This window comes from Cnephaeus nilssonii (assembly GCF_951640355.1).
Source record: "Cnephaeus nilssonii genome assembly, chromosome: 16".
Lineage (NCBI taxonomy): Eukaryota > Metazoa > Chordata > Mammalia > Chiroptera > Vespertilionidae > Cnephaeus > Cnephaeus nilssonii.
The window spans coordinates 56541048-56555849 of NC_137087.1; the positions used below are offsets into that span (position 1 = coordinate 56541048).

Below are 14802 nucleotides of genomic sequence, written 5' to 3' on the forward strand. Positions count from 1 at the left end.
CGCCTCTGTCTCCCTCCGAGAGAAGCCGGGCAGGAGGGCATAGTCCAGAGCCTGGGGGCTGTACTGTTTTTGTCCGTGTTGGAGGTGGGAGTGGTATTTTCTTCCCGGAAGCGTTCTAGCTGGGTTGGCTCGCACTCCCGTGGCTCACAGCTGCCTGGAAGCAGCAGAGAGACCAGACGGAGAAAGGCTGCCCATTAATCGGATGATTAGCCTGAACATGGCTGTGGGCTCCTTGTCATCCCAGCGTGCAGGAAGCCAGCTCCTTTTTCTCTAGAGAAGGGGTCCGAGGACCGAAGGGAGCCCAGGCGGGCGGCAGAATGCGGGGCTGGAGCAGAAGCCGTCTTTAAATCCAAGTCCCAGGCCTGGGGTTTCCTCCGAGCAGTTCAGCGGCTCTGTTACTGACGCCCAGGCTCCACTCCTTTCCTAGGGCTACCTAGGGCTGCAGCTCAGAGCCACAGAAACGTTTCGTCTCACAACTCTGGAGGCCAGATGTCCAAAATCGACTGTAGGCAGGCCACCGCTCCCTCTGAAGGTGCTGGGAGTGTCTGTCCCAGGCCCTCTGCTGCTCTGTAGGGGCATCCAGAGTAAATGGACCGCCCTTTGCTGAGGAGGCCTTGTGATGTTAGAAGACAGCTGGGACACCCACTGAGAGCGGAAGCCGGAAGCCTGGCCTCTGGCTTCTCAGGTGAGGTCAGTGCTTTCATTGCACGTCACATTGGAGGAACAGACACACTAGGGCTAGAGTCTGTTAGCAGATGCCAATGTGGTGCTGCTAACATCTGGCAAAGCTCAAGGACATAGCCGGTTAATAACTTCCCAGAGGTGGGGCAAGACACCCACTTTTTTTTTCTTTTCAAGGTGATATGATATCTTATCATGCTGTTCAATGCACCGAGCCACGATGTTTCAATTCCCATTAAAAGCTCTATTAATGCCTCTCGTGGAAAGGTTGCAGGGCAAGGGAGAATGTGCCACCACCATGCTGTGTGAGCTTAGGCACATTGCTTGACCTCTCTGAGCCAAACTTTTCTCAGCTGTATAGATGTGTACCTTGGCCCAGGTGATTTCTGGAGCTATTTTCACCCTTCAGATCTTGAGAATTCACTGGTGCATTTTCCACCGATAGCAATCCAACTGTGGGTACTTCATAATGAGATTTGATGTTAATTTGAAGAGCAGGCATTACACATTAAAATTAAAATTACCCCCCAAGGAAAGAATTGGAGCTGGGAGGGGTTAGGTAGTGTAATAGAAACAAACAGGAAAGAACCTCATTGCTGCTAATGGAACCAAGGCCTGCAATCTAAGAAAGGCAAGTCCATGATTCTGGTATTTTCTTTAGTGGATTATAGAAAGGCAAATTAGATCAAAAGTAAAAAATAAACAGTTTGATTGTTCTGCACTGTATTATCTTAATAAAAAGCCTTCCTGGAAAGCTTAAAAACACACAGGGCTCTGTCTTGGCCAAAGAAAACAATGTCAACGTTGTTGAGAAAAATGTGAGAATTTTCCATGGAGACATGAGTGAGGGGAGACATTGTCATGTGGACCTGGAGGCACCCCACAAGGAGATAGAGACTGGCAAGCATTCCCTACTTGTCGAGGCTTGTGGTTGGGGACCGTTGTCACCCACAGGGGAAAGGGCTTAGAGATGGGGATGGGCACTGCCAGCGTTCCCGAGGGCTCCTGGCCAATCCCGGCCCATTTCTTCATTCACCTGCAACTTCGTGCGTTTGGGCTCGGTGTCCACCTTCTCTTGACCGGTGACACAGATGTCACAGTCAAGGATGCTGCTGCAAGGGTCGGTGAGTCTCTCCTGCTTCACTTTCCTCCAGCGGGAAGTGGCGAAAGGTGGAGGCTGCCATTTGGATTCTGTCCTTGCTCTGCTGCTCATTTGTCTCAGGTCCCAAGGCCAGTGACTTAGTCTCTCTGTATCTTTATCATCACCTACGGACAATGCCCTAATGATTATAGAGACCAAGTAAAGAATATGAATGAAATAGAAAGTCTAGATACAGATACCCAAGTGTATGTAAAAAAAGTTAGTATGTAGTCAAGGCAGCATTTCCAATCAATGGGAAAAGAATGGCTTACCTAGGAAATGGCGTTGAGATAACTGGCTAACTAATCATTGGGGAAGACACAATGTTAGATTTATCATATTAACTAAAACAATTCTAGAGTCATTGAAGATTTAGAGTTTTAAAAATGAAACTAGTCCTAGCCAGCGTGACTCAGTGGATAGAGCGTCAGCTTGCGGACTGAAGGGTCCCAGGTTCGATTCTGGCCAAGGGCACCTGCTTGGGTTGTGGGCTCGATCCCCAGTAGGGGGCATGCAGGAGGCAGCTGATCAATGATTCTCTATCATCATTGATGTTTCTATCTCTCCTTCTCCCTTCCTCTCTGAAATCAATAAAGAAATATATTTTTTAAAAAATGAAACCAGATAGAGTCTAGAAGGAAACATAGGTGACTGTTTCTTATAGTTTGGGGTACAGTTATAAGAAAAAAGATTGACGTATTTGACAGTGCAAAATAAGATTTTGATCCCTGAGAAAAGAGATCATAACAAAAGATAAAAGTCAGTGACAAGCTGAGAAAATAGCCTCAATATATAAGATCCTCTCATAAAAATAAATCAGAAATAGGAAACACCCAGGAGAGAAGTGAGCAAAGAGTGTGAAGAGGTAATTCACAAAAGAAGAAAGGGGTATATTCATTAGGCAGTAAAGAGGATATATTAATCAGGCAGGAGTCTTGGTTGCAAGTGACAGAAATTCAATCTAGACTAGTATAGCCATAGGAGAACTCATCTGGGAGGAGACTGAGGTGTCGTGCGTGTCAAAGGGAGGGAGTGAAGCCAGGGCCCAGGATGGCCTCGGGACCCCTGTCACCTGGAACCTGCTGGCACTCTTCATTGCTCTCTTTATTGCCCTCATCTACTTCTTTCAATCTACCAACGTCACATTTTCTCACTACTCTTCTCCATATGATGGGGAAATGTTCATAGTTTCACATCTTACAGCCTCCACCAGTGGAGAGAAGACTGGAATTTCCCTCTCCAATTCTGTTTTGGAAAATCTTAGGCAGTGACTCCCTCCCCTAACCCCCCAGCCTGTCTTGGGTCAGTGGATCACTCCGGGACAATTACCATAGATTGCAGGCATCAACTCTTAGATTCTCAGATTGCAGGTCATAGGGGTGAAGTTACAAGATATGGTGGCTCTGGTTACAGCCAGAGAGGCTGGGGTAGATTCTAGGGGGAAAAAGAGGGTACTCGTCAGACAGGCAGTAAATAGGGACCACTACTCATGAAAAGGATGCTCAGTCTCACTAGTCAGAAGAATCTCATATACGCAAGATCTTAGATTGGCAAAAATTTAAACATTGATAATGCCTGGTTAAGGTAGTGTGGGTAAATAAGTTCTTTCAAACATTATGTTCATGCCCTGGCTGGGTGGTTCAGATAATGGAGCATTGTCCTGTACACCAAAAGGTTGCAGGTTCAATTCCTGGTCAGGACACATACCTGCACGCCCCACACTGGGGACCGAGCCCGCAACCCTGGCAGGTTTGAACCCCGATCAGGGTGCGTTTGGGAGGTAACCAATTGACATTTCTCTCTCACATCGATGTTTCTCTCTCTCCCTTCCTTTTTCTCTTAAAAAAATTACACATATTCTCATGTGAAGATGAAAAAAACCCAAAACACTCACATTATACTCGCATTGCTGATAGGAGGGTAATTTGATATGTCTTTCTTTTCTTTTTCTTTTTTTATAATATATTTTATTGATTCTTTACAGAGAGGAAGGGAGAGAGATAGAGAGTTAGAAACATCGATGAGAGAGAAACATCGATCAGCTGCCTCCTGCACACCCCCCACTTGGGATGTGCCCGCAACCAAGGTACATGCCCTTGACCGGAATCAAACCTGGGACCTTTCAGTCCACAGGCTGACGCTCTATCCACTGAGCCAAACCGGTTTCGGCTGATATGTCTTTCTTATGGACAGTTTGGCAATAAATATATAAACATGCATAAAATGGTGTAACTGTTGGCCTTAGAAATACAATTTCTAAGATTTTACTTTAAGGAAAAATCAGTGTACTAATGATTTGCAGGAGATTGTTTAGAGGGTGTTTATAACAGAGAAATTGGAAATAATTTCAGTGACCCTAAGTAGAGGATTACTAAAATGAATTTTGGCATATTCAAATAATGGACTCATATATAGTAGCCATTAAGAATTATGGTGATCGCCCTGGCTGGTTTGGCTCAGTGGATAGAGCGTCAGTCTGCCGACTGAAGGGTCCCAGTTTCGATTCTTGTCAAGGGCACCTGCCAGGGTTGCGGGCTTGGTCCCCAGTGTGGGGCATGCAGAAGGCAGCTGATCAGTGATTTTCTCTCATCATTGATGTTTCTATCTCTCTCTCCCTCTCCCTTCCTCTCTGAATTATGGTGATCTATTCTTATTGACCCAAAGAGGTGATCATAACATAGTGAACAGAGCTTAGGAAAACTTGGCTTTTATACAGTGAGCATACTTGACACTTAGAATTAGTAAAAGAAAGATTTTTTGATTTGGGTGTGTGTGTGTGCAGACGGCAGTCTGTGCCATGTAAGGGTAAGGCCACTTGGTGGGACCATGGAAGAAATATAATCCTTTCAAACAATAAACATGCCAAGCCCTCTGGATCTGACCAAGGATTGTCCTCAGCATTTCACCGTGGGAAATCGTAAGATTATTCCAGCTATCTCGCCTAAATGATTGGACCCACTCATTGACTGACTAGCTTGATGGAACCTGTGCCATAAACGCCTCGGTGTGTCTAGCACACTTTGGATTCTGCTAGATGGTGACACACCTTTGCCTTTTAAGCATGGATTGGAATTTTGGGAAAAGCCCACATTCCTTTATTGTCAGGTTTGGTGTGTAAACCAGGCAACCCCTCTGGGTGGCGATTTTGGCGGTGGGGAGTGGAGGACAAGGACTAAGGGAGTAGGGAACGTTCCTGGTGCCCTGGGGCCACAGGCGCTGAGGGTTTGCTTTAACAGTAACCACCATCACTTGGCTTATTTTTAAAAAAATATATTTCTTTATTGATTTCAAAGGGGAAGGGAGAGGGAGAGAGAAATAGAAACAGCAATGATGAGAGAGAATCATTGATCGGCTGCCTCCTGCACACACCCCCCCCCCCCCCACTGGGGATGGAGCCTGGAACCCGGGCATGTGCCCTTGGCTGGAATTGAACCTGGGACCCTTCAGTCCACAGGCTAACGCTCTATCCACTGAGCCAAACCAGCTAGGCCTAGGGCATCACTTGCTTATTTTATCTTTATCTTTGTGTGATGGTTGGTGGGAGGTGAGCACTTTGATTCTTGTTTGACAAGCTGGGAGTTGAAGAAGAGAGAGACTGACTGTCTGGAATCCTGAAGCCAGGGATGTGCCCAGTGGGGACTGGACTCCCGTCGGCTCTGTCTGGTGAACTAATGGCCAACTGATGAGCAGGAATACTCTGGGATGCACAGAATCCGAGTGGATTTCACTGAGATGATTCAAGCACTCCTGGGTGTAGAATGCTAGCAGAGGGGAATGTGATGATGAAAGAGACTGCTCCTCCCTTTCTGGAAGTTCCAACCTAATTGGGGGAAGGACAGGAACATGGCCTTTGTAGGATGTAAGTACAAAGGCAGTCACGATGGGGAGGGGGGTGTCAGTAAAGGCTTCATAGAGAGGTGTCATGTGGGCTGGGCTGGAAGGCTGGTGATTGATAGTGTGAAGCTGGTGACTATTAACAGAGCCCTTACTGGGCTCCAAGCTCTGTGCAGAGAAATTGCTAGAGATGTGTTTTTCACTGCGATCTGATGAGTTCTGTATCGTCATTTGTACATGACAAATCCAGCAGAGAGGCGAATGTACTTGTCCAAGGTTGTGTAGCAGGTGAGCGTTGGAACTTGGATTTGATCCCGAAGCCAGAGTTGTGGGGGAGAATTCCACCTCATGAGGCTCCAGGGTAGAGTGCTGTGGAGACGGGGGTCCCTGGCAGCGGGGAGGGCAGAGCCAAATGGTGGTGAGTCGGGTGACGGAGTGTGAGGTGGCATTTGTATGAGGCGTGGAGTAGTTGTAGGGACACAGGGAGCAGGAAGGCTGGAGGTGGGGACTGTCATATGGGGAGGTGTCTGAATGCCAGGCTGTGAAGCCGGGAGTTAAATTTTTAGGCAAAATGGGGCCATTGAGCATTTTTGAGCAGAGGAGGCTGATACTGGCTGAGTTAGAAGACACTGGGTCCGGCAGCAGTCTGTGAGGCTCAATGAGCTGTCGTTCTGAGAAGTGTGTGGGGAGGCCAGGGTCCTGCAAAAAAAAAAAAAAAAAAAAAAAGGGTGGGGTGGGTTGGGATGGGTAGGAGCAGCATTGGGGAGGCCGAATCTATAGCACTTGGCACCTGATGGGATGTGAGGTGCGTGGGACAAAACTATGAAATTTGAACCGAGGCGACACTGCAGGGCAGCTGGGAGGTGCTGCTGGCTCTGGGAAAAGATGCAGGTGTGGTTTGGCCTCACCGGGTGGAGGAATGGCCAGCACAGAGCCTCCTGGCCCCAGGTGAGGCTTTGGGAGGTGCCACCCGGCAGCAGCTCTGAAGAATGGAGGAACAGATGGCTTTGTTGTTTTTTTCCTGCCAGGCCCCCACGCCCTCTTACCCTGGCAGCAGCACCTCCATTTTCCTTGGAAGACCACTCCTCATATTCAATCCACGAGCTTGGTGGGGATGACTTCTCATTGGCTCCACCCTGGCCAATCAGAGCACTGCTTCTTCTCTTTGACCTCAGGGACCAGGTCAGGGATGAGGATGTGATTCAGGGTCCAGAAGGGACTGCTCTTCTGCTGCTGGGGTGGAGGGAAGCCTGGGAACGTTGGTTGCTGTTGTCACAATTTTCCTGAGAATAAAGGCAACGTGGGGGAGAGACACAGTCCTCATCACATTGTTTGGTTGTGGCCGCCAGCCATCCTGGGAGCCAGATGTACACCCCCCACCCCTTCCTGTTTAGGTAAATCGAAGACTTGACACTTACAGTCAAAGGATGCTGACTCACTCAGGGTTAGAAGCCACATCTTCAGGGGCTACCTGCCTTAAAGGGCCCAAGAAGGCAGGCCTGGAGGGGTGCGTCCTGGATGATAAGGAGGTGCCCTGAGTCCAGGAAGGCTGAGTGAGCACTTATCCTAGACTTTTGCTTGAACATAGAGGCAGGTGCATTTGACGTTTGCCACAAACAATACAATCCCCAACCTGGCTGCCCTTGTGGACTCCAGTTATGGCAAAAAGAAAAAAAAAAATCAGGAAACAAGTAAACAAACAGGCCGGTCACCATGGATATGTGAACCCAAGGTGTTGGGAACAATAGCTGAGTGTGAGTCCAGAAGTGGGTGCTGTCTGCACAGACCTTCGTTATATCCCAAATCTGCTTCCTGGTGGGAGCCTGGACACGTGTGTAAATTAATTTATGGCCAGCCCCTCCCAGAGATGGCAACACCTCCGATAAGCCTTGGTTTCATCATCATTAAAATAATTATAAACTTAATGCGGCGCTTATGCACTCTTAGGGCACTCTTTACAACTGCCCTTTAGGTAGATAACTGGGCTATTTTTACCCCAGTTCCACAGAGGAGAAAATGGGAGCTCAGAGAGATGCCTTAACTTGCCCAAGATCACAGTTATTGATGGAAAAATCAGGATTTGAACCCAGGCCCCAGCATCGGTATCCTTTCAACCACCATGTTTCACTACCTCACATTGGTGTTGGCAAAAAAAAATTTAGTAAAAGTAGCTAATACTTACTGTATATGTCTCATTTCATTGAGTCCCTACCACAAATCAATGAAGTAGGCCAACTGGTTAATCCCATTTTATAAATGAGGAAACTGAGGTACAGAGGACTTAGGATTTCTCCCCAAGTCCTTCAGCCAGTAGGAGGCAGAACTATATTTCGAGGTTATTTTTTTCAGATGGATTTGAAATGCTTAGTGTGCCTTAAATTTAACTTGGGAGCACAGGATGGGTGATAACTGTAATTTCTCAATCCGGTTTTTGTCAGTTATGATGTTCTTCATGCGTAGATTTATATGAAAGAAACAAAGGAGAGCCTGGCTGGTATGGTCAGAGGTTGAGCATCACACGTCCGGGCTCGATCCCCAGTGTGGGGCGTGCAGGAGGCAGCCGATCAATGATTCTCTCTCATCATTGATGTTTCGCTTCCTCTCTGAAATCAATAAAAATATATATATAAAAAAAGAAACATATGAGGAGAGTGAACAATGTGGACAGAGAGTAAGGGCAATTTGGTTTGTCTGTTATTGTTGGAATACCGTACCCTGGATTTCACTGACAGGAAAGTAATTGGAAAATGTTAAAACAAGAGAGTAAGGCTTACAAACAATATCACACCATTAGGTTTATGTAAATTAGCTCCTTGGTGAAGAAGAAATCCCACTGTACTACTGTTTGTGGGCTGGCTGCCCGTTGCAAATGCTGTGGAGTGGGAGTGTGTGACAATTTTATTTTCATTGAGGGCCCATTACAAGACACATTCCGGCTGCTCACACTCCCCCAAGTTCATGAATTGGTTCAATAACAAAAAGCCTGAATCATTTTAATGTGAAGGTAAGGTGTAGGGACATCTGCTTGAGTAATTTCTGACTTTTCTTTTTGAAAATGGTAGCCTAGAAGCTTCGGGAGGACAAGCCACGTGTCTGTGGCTCTTTGTCGTGTGACTGGTATACATTAGGTGCTCAGCAATTACTTTTTGAATGAATGATGAACCCACTATCCAGATTCTGGCCTATGCCAGGCCCACTCCTCCCCAGGAGATTCCTTGAGGCTGGCAGACGACCAAAGGCGAATGGAAGCTGAGTCCCAGCTCAGGTGGAGGCCCGAAGTGGGGTTCTGGACAGCGAGGGTAGGTGGCCCAGTCTGGAAGCTCAAGGGCTCCTTTCTTCCTCAGGCTCAGCTCCCATCTCACCTCTTCCACCTGCCAGAAAGGCCGAAAGTCCCGCTCCACCAGGAAGATGGAGCCAGGGAAAGAAGAAATTTCAGGAAGCCTCAGGGCCTAGCTTGGAGTTGGCTTGAGCTGTGGCCACTAGCGGCTCTGGGCCCGGCTGCTCCCAGAGGGTGTGGAGTTGGGCACTGTGGTGACCTGCCTGGGGAGACCTTGCTTCCACCCTCCGGGACCTCTAGGTCATCTCTGGCCTCAACGGTGGGGAGTGTCTTAATTAGGAGCTAACTTGTTGTGGGTTCCTTAAGGTGTACTGTGCTAAGTACTAAATACATTCTCACTGGTTTTTCCCTTTAGGACTTCAATTTCACCATTTCCTTTTCTGTTACAAAAAAGTGTTAATATCTTTAACCCCATTCTACAGCTTAGAATGCATTATCTCTTAGTCCTTACAGGGATCTTACTAGGAATGTGTCCCCATTTTGCAGATGAAGAAACTGAGGCTTAAAGAGGGTAAGTAACTTGCCCAGTGTCATGTCTCAATTGTTTAAACCAGTAGTCGGCAAACTGCGGCTCTCGAGCCACGGTTTGCCACTCTGTTGACTAATGAGTTTGCCGCAGTTTGCCGACCACTGGTTTAAACCAAGTAAGGGAATATGACTTTTACACTCACTTTTCTTCTCTGCTGGGCCCACTCCCCTGGTTGGGGTTAGGGAAAGAAGGTCCAGACCTTTGCTTTGTTGGATTATTTGTCTGAGTTACTGGTGTTTGCTCCATCACAGGGACCTGGGAGCTAGTTAAGGGCTTTATGCTCAGTTATCTTGTATATATGTATTGGGAAAAGGCCACTGCCCATCATATTGTTCATAGATCTGTTTTAGCAAAGCTGACTGTGAAGTGAATTTCTGTAATGTGAACTTGAGTAAAGTGAATGACAGTAAAGTGAATTCTATTTCCTGATTGTTTCCTTTCTAAAAAATAAGATCATTCCCAGAGAGTGTCCCAGAGGCTACAGCCTGCAGAGGAGCTGGGCTTTGAGGGGTGGAGCCTGGGACCTGCTTTTGGCCACATGCCCATCCCCAGGCCTGGCTCTCCCCCACCGCATGGTCAGGGGGCTGCTCCTGGGACTGGGTTCTTCTGTGCCCAGTAGCGCGAGGGCCCTGGCTGCACCAGGAGCTGTTTATCATCAGTGCAGGGGTTACAGACGGTTCGGCCCACACGCTATTTTAAAAATCAGAACATTTCACATAACATTCCCGATATAAGACTTCTCTTAGAAAATCGGAAGTTCTGGCAACATTAGGTAAGAATTTTTTCATGACAACATTTGTCTATAATTGGATATTGGTTGTCTATTTTGGGGCAAGTGCTGGGCTCTACATTTCACCACAGACCACACTATTCCCTCTCGCCTCACACCAAGTCCCGTTTACTCAATTGTATCACCTGATGGACCTCTGGGTTTGGGGCCCTTGTGCTTTTCCATAGTGTATTTGCCTTACAAACTTTGTTATGTAATGAACCAAGTTCTTCTTTGAAAAAAAAAACAACAAGCCAGTTTTGCAGCCACAGAGTTTGCTTAAAATGTAACTTCAGCAGGCACTGCAAATTTTGCTCATTTAATATGGAGCACTGGCAAGAACCCTATATGAATACTTAGCAGTAGGAATATGTTGGGACCAAGGAGCCAGCAGGCATTACCTGGGGTCTTCATCCAAGAAATGAAAAGTCACACACAAAGCTTCATGATAGAAGCAGTGTTCAAGGGGAAGACCCTTGAACTTCAGGGAGACTGAAGGAGGGAGGGAGGTGGTGAGAGTGGGGGCAGGGACGGGGTGGGGGGAGGGCGGGGAGGCAGGTGAACACTCCCCAGGTGAACATTCCACAATAAAGGAAACGGAAGCAAGCCAGCTGGGAAATACCTGCGTTTAGGCTTGAATGATGCTGTTTACATGTTCTTACAAGAAAGACTATCATGGGCGAGTTCTTAATGGGTTGTCTGTCTGTCAAGGGGAGAGGCTGGGGTGGGGGAGGGGCTCCAGTTGACGTGGAAATGGCTAGAAATGCTGGAAGCTTTGCTGCTTTCATTTCATGTCTTTCCGATTACAATCTGCCAGGGGATTAAAAGTGTGTGGGGAGGGTGCTGAGCTGGGGAGGGAGGAGGAGGTGTGTGTGTGTGTGTGTGTGTGTGTGTGTTTTGTTTTCTGGGTCCAGAGAGGGTTTTCCGGTCTGCGGAGAAGGTCCCCCTCCCAGTGGACGGGGGCTGGCCGGATGGCCGGCGGGAGAGTCGGACGTTCCTGGTTTCCTGGGTGGAGGGTGGCGTGGAAGGAGCGGAGCCGGGCCCTGAAGATTTCAATTACACTTTGGACTGGCTCACCCGGGGAGGTGGCAGGACTTGCTCTGGAGGTTGAAAAGAAAGAGCAGAGGTTCGATTCCATCTGGCACGCTGGGTGTGGCTCTCCCTGCCCGGCGGCTGGGATGGACCCAGTGATCTCCCAGCCTTCTTTGTTCTGAGACTAGACACCCCACCCTTCACTCCACCCCCCCCACCCCCCCCGAGAAAGTTCTGGATCTAGAAAGGTTTAGTCCCAGCACTTTAGAATTACAGCCAGAAAAGCAAGACCCTGAAGCTGGATCCTTTGGCTTTGGGGGCAGCTAGCTGGAAAATGCCCACCTTCTGCGGGACACGGAATTGCTCCAGCGACTTGCGCTGCTGAGGCAGAGAGGGGAGCAGAGAGAACCCTCTTCCCCCGTGGAAGCGGCCTGTGCTGCTCGGACTGTCTCAAACCCGGCATTTATGTGCCCTCATTCGCTTCGCTGTCTGGAGGTGGTTTCCACATTTCTCCGGACTTCTGACCCCCTCCATCCCCCCAAAGCAAGGTGATGGTATGGCTGGTGTCAGGGTTAAAAGTGTCCCCTTTTCATTCTGAAAAGGGTCCCTGTTTGGACAATCAATTATAGTCGCTCTACCATGCAAGGCCAGAAAAAGCTCAGTAGAAAACTTTGTTTTGGGAGGGGGTGTTGAAACCAAGGCATTTGAAAAATGCGATTTTTCCATTTTAAATATATATATATTTTTTCTTTTCTTTTTTTGTCATCTAAATGACAGACATTGCAACCTTCAGAGCCTAACTTCTTGCTGGAAAGAGAGGAAGGGAGTTTTGTTATTGAGAAAGATTATTTAAAAAAAAACCCACAAAAAAACAACACAACAAATGAGAGAACTGGGGAGCTTCCCAGTCAGGAGCCCTAACCCTGCTGGGGGCCTGGGGGGTCTCTGTCAGCATGGGGCAGCCCTGGACGAGCATGGTTTTGAAAGGAAAGGGGATGCAGAGAGTCCTTGACTTGATGCCGTGCAGCGGGAACACGGAGGAATGCAGGTGCCCAGGCCAAAGGGCCCCCAGGTCTGAGGAGCAGGATCCTGCCGGGGCTCTCAGTCCTTCGATGGGGCCACTTGGTCTATGGTTGATTGCAAGAGTGGGGACTAGGGACTGACAAAAATAAAAATCTAGGTTCTAGTTGTTTCTGTTAAAAGATGAACAGGCCTATGAAACATTTTAAGGGTTTATTTGAGCAAAAATCCCTTCAAATCAAGCACTGCCAAACCAGACGTGGTTCAGAGTGCTCCTCCGAAAGGAGCCAGGGCGAAGACTTTCATAGAGAACGTGTGGAAGCAAAGGAAGGAAATCATTTGATTGGCTATAGCTTCAAGCCTCGTTGGCTGTTTGTGATTGGTCGTCTTGGGCGTTTTGTTTTCGTAACCTTGAGACATTAACAGACTTAGGTTTTGGTTTGCTTGTGTTGGCTGCCAGGGCATTAGAGCCACCTGGGTCTCGTGGCCTTGTTTAATTAGCCTAACACTGCCCAGCTGGAGCGACCTACAGCCGCTAGTTCCCCTGCAGCCTCGGTTTTCCCATCTGTGAAATGGGGATGGTACCGCCATCTATCCCCAGGGCTTCTGGTGAGAACCAAACGGAGGGCAAAGGGCATCAGTGATCTCAGATGGTCCATGTCCACGTGAGGGGATGGCCCCGGGGCCCCCGTGTGGTCATGAGGACTGCCGTTTCCTTTGGGCAAAAAGGAGGAGTAGCCCTGAGCACCTTCGTGTCAGTGACACCGGACAGATGACCTTGAGTGCACTCTCTTCCCAGCCCTGTGAGCCACTGACAGGTTCAATGAGGCTTTGCCAAAATGTTCAAGTTGCTTTTCCTAATACAGGTTTTTCTTCAAGTTTTGTCCCAATACGGCTGATCTCTCTGGGAACATCTTTTGCCAAAATGAAGCTGGCAATGCTGTAGAAAGAGGCAGTGTTATATGTGATTATGAAAAATGGCTTAGTGCCTGGCACGTAGGATATATTCATTTTTTTCCATTCATTCGTCCACCCAACAAGCAGGTACTGAGACCAGCTCTGGTCTCAGGCACTGGGGCGATTGGGGTGGCTGGGCAGACGTGGGATCTGTCTTGACCTGGGACTTGCCTCTTTGAGGGAATAACCTGCAAATAACACAAGTAACTTAGAATCTGTTAAAAGAGAAAGACTAATAGACCAAAGGTGGAGGGCTAAGTGGGAAAGTTTTACTGCCAGTTCAGGAACCCGACAGCCTGGAATCTTGGCTGTGAGGCATGAGGTCTAGGCAGGGAGAAATGGCGGACATAGGTCTTTGATAGCTAAACAAACGTACACGAGCTGTGTCTCATTGGGACTGGGAGGGGACCTGGCTGGCGATGTCTGCGCTTGTGAGTTAGGTGGGCACGGGGCTAGCTAGAGGTGGTCTCTTCTGTAACAAGGACTGCCCATGACATCATCATCATGGTGCCCAGGAGTGTCCACGGCCTGGAAGGTCTGCTGAGTTAGGATATGGCACCCAGGGAGGTCTGCACTGGTGTCAGTTGGCTGGGTGGCCCGGTAGGGGTTTGTCCCATCTCTAATGGGTTAGGTACCACTAAAGATGAAAACGATGAAGAGGACGTAGAAACATGAAAAATAATACATGAACTCTTAAATGCAACGAGTAGAACATGAAAAGATCACAACCATAGCACTCAGAAATCCTTTGGTAGTAAGTGACAGAAACGTAAATCTAACTAGCTTAAACAGAAATGAGAGTTCATGGCCTCATGTGTCCAAGGAGTAAAACAATGTTTCTGGGGTTCTTTCTGTCCCCGTCTCTCAGCTCTGCTTGTCTCTCCCCTGCTTCATTCTTGGCTGGGTGGATGCTCCCTCGCAGCTCTCTTAGAAACCCCAGTGCAAAGAGAGCATCGCCTCTGAAAAAGCCTGGACAGGACTCTTTTTGGCGTCACAATATCACTTGCCTTCGCTTGGTGGGGATCACAGGGACTGGCCCTTAGAGAAGTAGGGGAGCAAGTAGTGCTGGGCAAGTGTACCCCATGACTGCCCACCCAACATGTGAGAACAAGGCATCTCCTGGCTGGGCATGAGGCTCAACCAGTAACGGATATGCCTGGGTGGTAGGAGTGTGGATTTTAAAGTTGTTTGCAGTGACGCTAAATCACAGTGTTTAAAAGACACTTATGTGACCCACAATTGTCCTTTCTGTCACATTATGCTTGGGGCCAAAATAGACATGCTTTTTAAGCCTTGATCCTATGTATCAGTGCTTAGCAAGCCTTTTCGGCAAAGGGCAGATAGTAAATATTTTAGGTTTATGAGCCACGTGCTCTCTGTTGCAACTACTGAATTCTACCATTGCAGCTTGAAAGCAGCCATAGTCTATATCTACACAAATGACAAGGCTGAGTGTCAGTAAGACTTTATTTTTAACAGGTGTTGGGCCTGTACAACACTGA

At 48.0% G+C, this 14802-nt stretch overlaps 1 protein-coding gene across 1 annotated transcript in view; it reads left to right on the top strand.

The window, feature by feature from the left end:
* GRK5 (G protein-coupled receptor kinase 5) overlaps nucleotides 1-14802 on the top strand; it is a 181432-nt gene that overhangs the window by 13657 nt on the left and 152973 nt on the right. The window lies entirely within an intron of this gene.